Here is a 12,408-nt window from a genome sequence, read left to right on the forward strand (position 1 = left end):
AATTAAAGAGTCTAAAATGATAACTCACTGACTCTTTATCTTACATAGAGTTAAGGAGATAAATGTATATTTTAATTTTTGTAAGTTATAGTTCATAAATTAAACTTTAATATGAGTATTTTAAGTTTTCTTATATGGTTATGGTTCATAAATTAGAGTTAATTATCATGTATGTATTTAAAATTTAGAAGATATATTAGTATCTATATATACCTACGTACCAAAAAGTTTTTAAACAACAAGTACAAATAAAAATTAGTCTTTTCATTAGTTTCTCTTATTTTTCATCTCATTTTTAATAAAATATTATATTGAATTAATCTATCTCTTCAAAAAAATTTAAATAATATATATATATATATAGAGCAGGCAATAGATTAAGGTAAACAGAAAGGGTGTCATTTGTTGGTATAATAATCAATGTTAGGCGAGGATTTGGTAACTTATTTCCAAAATGATCAATTGTTGCATGTTCTATGAGTAGCCAATGTTCATAAGCATTTTTCTTTTCCTATAATTACATACATATTATTCTTATTATTTTTTTATTGATAACTAACGGAGAAATTTACAGTTTTTTTCTTAATTTTCCGTTTGCTTTCGAAATGTAATTATGGTTGTTCTTCAGTAGATGGGTGTACATGTACATGTTTTCATATTTTCTTTTTGAATTAATTTAAAAGTCATACTTTTAGTAAAAGTAAGCTATTATATTATGTAGTATACGTTTATTAGTAAATGGAGGATTTATGTGGTAAATAGATCATCAGGCTAAGTGCATCAGCAAACGACTTACCCGGATGAAAAGAAGAGCCAGAGAAATATACAGCATGGATAATGAAACAGTTCGACCTTGAAGATCTTGGCTACACCGAGGTGGGTCCGATACTCCTACTCTACTCCCTACACACAACACGCATATACATATCATATAAATATATATACGTGTATATGTAATATAAACAATTCTTTGCTAGTGTGTTTCATATGGAAAAAAAAATTATCTTTGCCAGTGTGAAGTCTTTTTCAAAACTAATTTCCAGGTACATATCAGATAAGTTGTGTAACGGCCCCGGAAATTTAAAATGAAATGTATATTAAAAATATCAAATGCGGAAGCGAAGTCAAAAATTCGATTAACATCCCTTACACTAAAACCAAAAACGTGCTCACAATATAAAAGATTAAACTACCTAAAGGAGAAACTTGAAAGTAAAAGCTACGAATATGACTATGGAGTCTTTAGGCGTCCCCTTCGTCGTCCTCCTGCGGAACCGGCTCGGGAACAATGTCTTCCTGATCTGAAATGATTAAATAAGGAATGAGCTACACTAGCCCAGTAAAGACATCACGATATCTCACCGTCACGGAGGTAAAGGTGGGTAGAAAACACAAAAGACCAATGGAGCATAATTTACAACAAATTCTTTTATCAATAATAAAACCTTTACCATTCACTTACCTCGGTGAAATTCATAAAAACAATATACGAAAGCAATAACACCATCATCATCATGAAATCATATATAAACTGTAAAACATAATACTTATCAAGCCTCTCGTAATTCAATCATTACACAACATATTTTTCCTCGTTTACCAGCCCACTAGTATCTATGGGGATCCATAGGGGTCCCGCTACCCGTTAACCCTTAACACTTGAAATCATATTCCAGGGTCGTCCCCATACCCCGTCCGGTATGGGCGCCAAACTATAAACCTCATTACCCCGTCCGGTATGAGGGTGAAACGGGCCGTCCCCATACCCCGTCCAGTATGGGCGCCAAAACACATAAGATCTCCATACCCCGTCCGGTATGGGAGACCATAATCCCGGTAGGGTTCTCTACGGACCCGGTCCGTCCACCATCTCCCAGGATATCTAGTCAGGCTGACCACATTATACAATTTTCTATTTACATAATCTTTCATTCTCTTTTTCCCTCAGTCAGCATTATCAATCACATACAAACAAGCAAAATGATAATTTATGCCAAACAGACAACATACAACATCAATATCCCAGCCATTCAATCCATAATCAATAAAACAGTAAAATATGCACACGAAACTATAAAATGAAAACATCGAACCTCATACTGCATTTAAAACTGTAAAATAGGCCAAATAACAGTTAACCGACAAACACACTAGACTCGGGCTCCATTAACGACCTTAAGCAATTTCACACATTCGTTGATTCATGAAATACCGTTTTATCATTATTGAACTTTAATACCTGTTAAAGAAATATGTAATATTTTTTTCGTAATTATTGCTCTGAATTAACCCTAGGATATAGTTTAACTGTCAAATCTCAATAAGTAACAAACTATATTTCATGTCAATTATAATTGACTAATGAATAATATAAGAAACTATTTTCTTCCTTCATTCAATTGTTATAGTCAAGATCTTAATTTAGTCATTATAATAAATGATATAATAGAGTTTAAACTTATTACCAAAGTTGACCGATTTCGTCTTAATCAATAATTAATTCTACAAGTATTTAATCACACTCAGTATCCTTTCAACTACAGTTTTATGACTATAGGTATTCAGAATTAAAGTATAATAAATTACTTATCAATTACTATGATAATCTCATGTTTAAAGAAATTCTTACATCTCATCAAAATAAAAGAATACTTTATTGACAGTTTAAAGTAATATTAACCATTAAAAATTCTCAATTGGGTCGGTTCAATGATCATATCTCCATATGCATCATCTATATATATGATTTAATTAATGAGATCAACTAATTTTTATCTTATAGAAACAATCACATATATATTAGTTTTACCAGATCATTAATGTCATATTTTAATGATCCAACGACTAAAAATATTTTAAATTAAATCATAAAAGGTTTTACTCTCATTATCAAGATCTCCATCTTGATATAAAATCTATAAATTTAATTAAAGACTTTATTACATAAATTAAATTGTAGAGGCCCAAAACTTAAATGAAAATAAAATATTAAATTAAATGTGGAAGCAAAATAATAGAGTTAGGGTTTATATTCCTTAAACAATAATTTAGAATGCCCAATAGGGTTACGAGAAGGTCCCTTCTAAAAGAACAAACGAAAATCAAAGAAATAAACGAAAAGTAAATAACTAAATATCATAGGATGACCTTTACTAGCTTTTGAAGGAAGTCCAAGTGGTGAACTATTCACAACTCTCTTGTTGATCGGGATCTAGATCTTGGTCATCTTGATCTGAAATAGTTAATGAAAGGGTAAGGTACACTAGCCTAGTAAAAATATCACACTAATCACATATACGAGAAGTTGAAGATTGGTAAAAATAGAAAAACAACTATAGAGCTCTTAATTTAATATAAATTCATTTACTATAAAGAAAGTCATTTATTCTATATTCGTATAACAAGTTTTTCCCAACAATAACTTGTAAAAATTCATATTCATGCACTATTATTTATCATATATAAGATAACAAAAAATGATTATTTTATATTTTTACCCACTTACCAATACCCCTATGGGTCCATAGGGATGTCCTCCTACTCGTGAACCCAATATCTAATTAAACAATTAACCGTCTGTCCCCATACCTCGTTCGATAATGAGTGTCAAACATTCCACCACCTTGATACCCCATCTGATATGAGAGTGAATCATATCTCACCTTACTGGTAAAGGACTTTCCAGCCCTGTCCGACTGAGGTAATATTCACGGTAGGATTTCCTATATATCGGGCCCGTCTACCCTTTCCCAGGTACCTAGTAAGTCTTTCTCATACAGATTTTTATCAGTATAATAATCAACCACGCATTAACTATATCTCATTTCATACTCACAGTTCACTTAACCAACAATACAGTTTAACAAGCCAAATAACTAATGGCTGAAATACCAGCACACAATGCAGGGGAAATAAATAACCAAATAACCAAAAAAATCTTAAAAACCATCAATTGAGTTACGCACAGTATAATAGTAACCAAATATAGCAATACAGGAAAATAAACAGAAAATCAAAAAGACCATGAACTAACAGGTTCTAGCTCCACTAGTGACCTGTAATTATTTTAAAAGTTCTCTAATTTTTTATAAAAATACAAAATTATTAATTATTAAGCCTTAATTTACCATAACGGAGAAAAGAGTGAGGGATCCTTACTCGGATTGGTGTTTCGAGACGCTGCATTGTCTACTACACTTTCTAACAGGTACCGAATTTTCTGAATTATCCCTACAAAATCCCAAAATACTTGTCACTTGCCTAGAAATACCATAAGAATCCAAAATCGGTGTCCAAAACTTGTTCCGACTAATTTTGGGGTTCCGACACGATGAAGTTCTTTCAATAATCTTCTAAGCCATATGGTATGACAACCACAAGAGGTTGCTAAAACTTTTATTGACAATAAGTCTTCACAAGCACTAGCCAAGAAGTAGGTATTCCATGAACAAAGCAAACACATAAACACAAAATATCATTTTATTAGAGATTGCAATGTTAAAAGGGAAGTGGAGTTCAAGCACGTAAAGACTAAAGATCAAGCGGCGGATATTTTCACCAAACCACCCAAGTTTGAAGTCTTTCAAAAGTTACACACTAATCTTGGATTGAAAATGAGATTTTCAAATTAAGGGGGAATGTTAAAAATTAATTTATAAATTAGAATATAATTAATTAGTTTGTTAGTAGTTGAATTTCATAATTTAGAGTCTCTATATATCATTTGGTTTGGTAGTAATTGTGGGTCATAAATTAGATTTATTATGTTTATTGGTGGTTATAATTAATTCTAGTAGTTGTAATAGTGCTTACAAATAGGCATGTACTTGAAGCTTTTTGTAATAACCACAATAGAAAATCTTGAATCTTCTCATTAGTCTCTTTAACCTCTTCCTCCTGTCTCCAACAATTTTGACTTTCCTAAACTAATTTGTGACTCTAATTTCTTAATAGTAGTTTGTCAAAGCTCTTTACAAATGGCCTTATGATGCCCCTACACAACATTATAAGGAGTATAATGTTGTATTACTTGTTAGTATTGGAATTGGAGCAACATTGTTTATCAGTATCTTAAAAGATTTGCACAACAACATCGTTAAAATATAAGAGCAAGTGGTCAGTAACTCGTGATGCTCATCGTCACTTATAAAAGAAGCAAATTCTGACACTTATTTTAGGTTTTTAGGATTCAGACTCATATTTAAGTAGGACATCATATTTGAGTGTAGGGAATAATGATTCTAACAATTCCAATAGAGTTCGTCCAAAAAGGAAAAAACATGTAAAGATGACAAATGCTTACTTCTACTGGGTAACAAGGGAGCAAGATTCTTTCGAATGGTTCAAAAGGGTGTTGAAAGAACTTTTTTACCTTGATCAAAGGGTGGGTTTTTCTTGATCAAATTTAATGTTGATAATTCTTGTGTTCCTTATTTAGTGATTCTAGATACATGTATCGTGTGATTAAAATGCATAACTACGTGACATACGTGTATGAGGAAGGGGTTGCTCGGTCAGCACTTATGACCATGGTTCAAGCACTAAAAATATCAAAAATGGGGTTAGCATTCTTTCTCGAATTGGGGTAAGACTAACAACAATGTTTCTCTTTTTAGTTTTTTTATTGTTATGTCCATTAAATACTTGCTTAATACATAGCCTTCCTTTTTCCTTCTCTTTAGAACAAGTTCTCAAATCAAAGGCATCTTTGAATGACGGTGGAAAGCAAAGAGGACAAGGAAGAGGTAAAGGTCGTGGTCGTGGTTGTGGTCAAGCATTTAAAAGAAACTAAACTCAAGATGATGCCAATAATGAAGACAAAAGTCAACCATCAAATAGAGGTCGTGGAAGAGGAAGAGGAAGAGAAAGAGGAAGAGGAAGACAAAGAGGTAACTATAGAAATTCTAACAAATCAAATATTAAATATTACAATTGTCATAAATATGGACATTATGCTTGGAAATGTCGTAACACTTTAAACGAGAAGGAGAAACAAGCCAACTTTGTCAATGATAAACAAGATGAGGAAGAAACAACTTTATTGCTAGCATATAAAGAGGGAGATAGTGATACACATAATTCATGGTACTTGGATAATAGAGCAAGCAATCACATGTGTGGCAATAAAGAAAAATTTGTGGAGCTTGATGAGAAGATTAATGGTAATATTTCTTTTAGAGACTCTTCAAAAGTTCAAATTCAAGGGAAATGTACAATTCTAATATCTTCAAAAAATGGTGGGCATGTACTTATTACTAATGTTTACTGTGTGCCAAAGTTAAGAAGTAATATTTTGAGTTTGGGTCAACCTCTTGAAAATAGATATGAAATTCACAAGAAATATTATTGTCTTTGGCTTAGAGATCAAAGTGCTAATTTGATTGCTAAGGTGCACATGTCAAATAATAGAATGTTTATCTTGAATTTCAAAACTATTGAAATAAGATGTTTGAAGGCCAGTGTAGAAGATGAAGCATGATATTGGCATACGAGATTTGGCCATTTGAACTTTGGCGCACTCAAGGTGATGGGAGAAGAAAAAATGGTGAAAGGGATGTCATTAATCAACCATCCTAATCAATTATGTGAAGCATGTCTACTTGGAAAGCATTCGAGAAGGAGTTTTCCAAAAGAAGCTACTACAAGAGTAGCCAAGCTACTTCAATTTGTGCATGTCCATGTGTGTGGGCCAATCAATTCACTCTCATTTAGTAGAAATAAATACTTTTTACTATTTATTGATGATTTTAGTAGGAAGACTTGCATATATTTGTTAAAGAAAAAATCATATGCTTTTGTTGCTTTTAAAAATTTCAAAACTCTTGTAGAAAAAGATTATAGTTGTGAAATAAAGTCTTTGAAAATAGATAGAGGACGTAAATTTACTTCTAAAGAATTTCATGATTTCTTTGAATCTACTGGAATTCATCGCCTTTTAACGGTTTCAAGATCACCATAATAAAATGGAGTTGCGAAAAGAAAAAATATAACTATTCTTAACATGCCTAGAAGCATGTTGAAAGAAAAAACCATACCCAATGAATTTTGGACCGGAGCAATTTCTTGTGCAATGTATTTATCTAATAAATCTCCAACATCAAGTTTAAAAGACATGACTCCTTAAAAAGCATGGAGCGGAATGAAACCTAATGTCAACCATTTGCGAGTTTTTGAAAGTATTGCATATATTCGTGCTCCACAGCAAAAGAGATCTAAGCTCGATAATCGAAGTGTCAAACATATTTTTATTGGGTATGATGCAAACTCAAAAGGTTATAAATTATATAATCCAAGCAATGGCAAGATCATAGTAAATAGAGATGTTGAATTTAATGAAAAAGCGACTTGGAATTGGGAGAAGAAAGAAGAAAATGCTTATGATTTCTTTCCATACTTTGAAGAGAAAAACCAAAAGACCATGGTACCTTTACAAGAGGCAACTCCACCTCATTCTCCAACTCATGTTGCATCACCCATTTCTAAAAAATGTTCAAGTAAAAGGTCATGAAAGTTGAAGAGCATTCAAGATCTTTATGATGAAACTGAGGAGATCACTAATTTTGATATAAATAATTTGTTGTCTTTTTCTTGACAGTAAACCAATGAATTTTGATGAAGGAATCAAAGATGCGAGATGGAGACAAGCCATGGAGGAAGAGATCAAATCCATAAAAAATAACAACACATGGGAGCTATCCATTCTTCCTAAGGGACATAAAGCTATTGGTGTCAAATGGGTCTATAAAGCTAAAAAAGATTCTCAAGAAAATGTGAAAAAGTACAAGGCAAGAGTTGTGGCTAAAAGATACAAGCAAAAACATGGGATTGATTATGATGAGATTTTTGCACCAGTTGCTCACATGGAGACTACTCGTTTGCTCTTAGTTATTTCAGCTCAAATGAAGTGGAAAATTTTTCAACTTGATGCAAAATTGGCATTTCTCAATGGCTATCTTAATGAAGAGGTTTATGTAAAACAACCATTGGGTTTTGTGGTTGAAGGGCATGAAAATAGAGTGTTGAAACTGAAGAAAGCTTTGTATAGGCTAAAGCAAGCGTCAAAAGCATGGAATAGTTGTATAAACAAGTATTTTGAAGATAACGAATTTGTTTGTTGCCTTCACGAATATGTTCTTTATGTAAAGTATCATCCTAATGGTGATATTCTATTTGTGTGTGTATATGTGGATGATCTAATCTTGACGAGCAACAATCCAAGTCTGTTTAAATAATTCAAGAAAAACATGTTACTTGAATTTGAAATGACTGATATTGGGCTCATGTCTTATTATTTGGGCCTTGAGGTGAAACAAATGGAAAATGGTATTTTTATTTCTCAAGAAGGCTATTCAAAAAAAGTCTTGGAGAAATTCAAAATGCTTAATTGCAATCCTGTGAACACGCTTATGGATTGTGGAGTTAAGTTATCAAAGTTTGATAATGGGAAAAAAGTAGATCCCACTCTCTTTAAAAATCTTATGTGAAGTTTGAGATACTTGATATTTATAAGGCCTGATATTCTTTTTGTAGTTGGACTAATAAGTCGTTTTATGGAAGCTCCTACCACCTCCCACATATTGCTAAAAGAGTTCTATGTTACCTTAAAGGTACTATTGATTTTGGGTTATTTTATTCATCTTCTAATGATTTCAACCTTATGGGATTTTGTGATAGTGATTTCACTGAAGATATTGATGATAGAAAAAGTACAACTGGTTTTGTATTCTTTACAAGTGATTGTGAAATTACATAGAGTTCTAAGAAGTAAGTCATTGTTACACTATTAACTTGTGAGTCTGAATATGTGGCAACAACCTCTTGTGGATGTCATACCATATGGCTTAGAAGATTAGTGAAAGAACTTCATTTAATATAGGACGAGACTACTAAAACTTTTATTGACAATAAATCTTCACAAGCACTAGCCAAGAACCAGGTATTTCATGAATGAAGCAAACATATAGACACAAAATATCATTTTATTAGAGATTGCATTGCTAAAAAGGGAGTGGAGTTCAAGCACATAAAGATTGAAGATCAAGCGGTGGATATTTTCACCAAACCACTCAAGTTTGAAGTCTTTCAAAAGTTACACGCTAATCTTGGATTAAAAATAAGATTTTTGAATTAAGAGGGAGTGTTAAAAATTAATTTACAAATTAAAATATAATTAATTAGATTGTTAGTAGTTGAACTTCATAATTTAGAGTCTCTATATGTCATTTGGTTTGTTAGTAATTATGGGTCATAAATTAGATTTATTATGTTTATTGATGGTTATAATTAATTCTAGTAGTTGTAATAGTGCCTACAAATAGGCATGTACTTGAAGCTTTTTGTAAGAACCACAATAAAAAATCATGAGTATTCTCATTAGTCTTTCTAACCTCTTCCTCCTGTCTCCAATAGTTTTGACTTTCCTAAACCAATTTGTGACTCTAATTTCTTAATAGCAGTTTTCCAAAGCTCTTTACAAATGGGCCTTATGATGCCCCTACACAACATTATAAATAGTACAATGTTGTATTACTTGTTAGTATTGGAATTGGAGCAACACTATTTATCAGCATCTTAAAAGATTTACTCAACAACATCATTAAAATAAAAGAGCAAGCGATTAGTAACTCATGATGCTCATCGTCGCTTGTAAAAGAAGCAAAATCTGACACTTATTTTAGGTTTGCAGGATTCAGACTCAGATTTAAGTAGGACATCATATTTGAGTGTAGGGAATAATGATTCTAACAATTCCAATAGACTTTGTCTAGAAAGGAAAAAACTTGTGAAGATGACTAATGCTTACTTCTACTAGGTAACAAGGGAGTAAGATTCTTTCGAATGGTTCAAAAGGTTGTTGAAAAAAGTTTCTGACCTCGATCAAAGGGTAGGTTTTTCTTGATCAAATTTAATGTTGATAATCCTTGTGTTCCGTATTTAGTGATTCTAGATACATGCAACATGTGATTGAAATGCATAACTACGTGACATATGCGTATGAGGAAAGGGTTGCTCGGTCAGCACTTATGACCATGGTTCAAGCACTAAATAATGTCAATAATGGGGTTAACATTCTTTCTTGAATTGGGGTAAAATTAACAACAATGTTTCCCTTTTCAGTTTGTTTGTTGTTATGTCCATTAAATACTTGCTTAATACATAGCCTTCATTTTTTTTTCTCTTTTTCTTGTCAATATGTTGCTTGTTTATCTATTTTTTCTGTTGAAAATTGTCAAGTATTTTATTTTTTTTGTTTGGATAGGTTGGAGTAGAAACTCAAGTTATAGACTAAGTTATCAGTTCTATAAATAGAGTGTTATATTATTTTAACTACATGATCTTAATGACAATTGTAAGTCTTGTTAACTACATATAATTCTTTTATTCTATGATCAATTACAAACCCATTTTGCAACGCCTAAGCAGAAGAAAGTTCTTTCTTAGTTAAGTTTAAAACATGATAGTTCAAAGATAGGTTATTTTATCATTTCTAACAAATGAATCATAAGAAGAAAAGTAAATATATTTATTATAGGAGTTTTTTTACTGGGGACCGCCATTGTTGAACAAAGAATTGAGCAAACTCTATTATGAGTTTAGTCAAAAAGATTCTACCAAGTTTGAATTCTACTACAACCAATTTTTGTTTTGACTAAACAAAAACAATTATATATTACTTGGCAATCAATTCCAATTCGAATAGATTAATCTGGTATATTTTATACATTCGTAGGAGTTCCTCTATATTTCTACTTTATGAATATGATATTTTCTGAGCATTTCTAATAATATCAAGTGCTATTTCTATTTTGGTATTTCTAATTCCTAAAGTTTTAGCTCCAATTAACAAAGGCCCAGAGAAACTGTCTAGTTATGAATCGGGTATAGAACCGATGGGCGATGCTTGGTTACAATTTCGAATTCGTTATTATATGTTTGCTCTAGTTTTTGTTGTTTTTGATGTTGAAACAGTTTTTCTTTATCCATGGGCAATGAGTTTCGATGTATTGGGGGTATCCGTTTTTATAGAAGCTTTAATTTTTGTGCTTATCCTAATTGTTGGTTCAGTTTATGCGTGGCGAAAAGGAGCATTGGAATGGTCTTAGTTCCTGAATATTCAGACAATAACAATAAAAAGAAAAAAGTCAAAAAAATTAAGAACATTGAGACAATTATGAATTCCATTGAGTTTCCCTTACTTGATCGAACAACCCAAAATTCAGTTATTTCAACTACATTAAACGATCTTTCAAATTGGTCAAGACTTTCCAGTTTATGGCCGCTTCTTTATGGTACCAGTTGTTGCTTCATTGAATTTGCCTCATTAATAGGTTCACGATTTGACTTTGATCGTTATGGACTGATAGCAAGATCAAGTCCTAAATAAACATACCTAATTTTAATAGCCAGAACATTAAAAATGAAAATGGCTCCTTTTTGAGTGATACTGTATGAACAAATGCACAAATCAAAGTATTTTATTGCTCTATATTGTAACATCTCGAACCCTAATATCAGTAGGTACATACATTTGCACAACATTTTTAATTGATGAAACCAATAAATATCACGTACGCAGCAGTACTACGTATTAATATACATCCCTTGTAATAAAATAATTATTTATTTACAGATACATGAGACATCTAAATTAATTTATAATTTTAAAATAGAACTAATAAAGTTTTCTTCACAATTTTCTATTGATCTTGGAGTTGCTTCTCATCTTCTCTTATTTGAAATGAGGATGAATTATGGTGAGTTTCACGAGCTCCATAAGAAAAAAGATTTTATAATAGAAATTTACGTATATACATTCATACAATATATAAAATATAATAATACTTATAATCTAGAAAATATTAAACAAGGCATTATAATCAAAATACAAAGGAATGAACACGAGAAACATATTTCAATAATCTCTCTTCTGATCTAACTCTTTCTTTTTCTCTATTCACATATACTATTCATTTTATTCTCTTGTTTGTCACTCTTTTCTTTTAAATACATCTTACATATATAAGTTTTGCACACATATACACATTGATCACATCTTTCTTAAAATAAAATGGATGCACACACACAAAACTCTTCACTCAAATTTCATTTGGTTCTCTCACCCACACATATCACTCTACTTAGACTTATAGTTTCATATTATTTACTTTTTTAAAGCTTATTTAGGTTACCATCACGTGATGCCCATTATATCGCTATCGAAGAGATGTGAAAATGATCCCCCCATCACATGAATAACACACACACAATCTCATATTAGTCACAGTAGATATGTTTGTTAGGTGACCCACACATTCATAAATACTTATCCACGTCCGAGTAGGTTTTACAAAACTATCCATGTGCAGGTCCACCATACCCACTGAACTTCAAACACACACACCCTCCCCT

The 12,408-nt window shown here is 31.6% G+C and overlaps 1 pseudogene; it reads left to right on the top strand.

The window, feature by feature from the left end:
• Positions 1-8,656: 8,656 nt before the first annotated feature.
• Positions 8,657-11,102, top strand: LOC148266265 (respiratory burst oxidase homolog protein F-like; annotated as a pseudogene).
• The last annotated feature ends 1,306 nt before the right edge of the window (positions 11,103-12,408 follow it).

Source organism: Carica papaya, chromosome 4, assembly GCF_054855325.1.
Source record: "Carica papaya isolate Zhongbai chromosome 4, ASM5485532v1, whole genome shotgun sequence".
NCBI lineage: Eukaryota > Viridiplantae > Streptophyta > Magnoliopsida > Brassicales > Caricaceae > Carica > Carica papaya.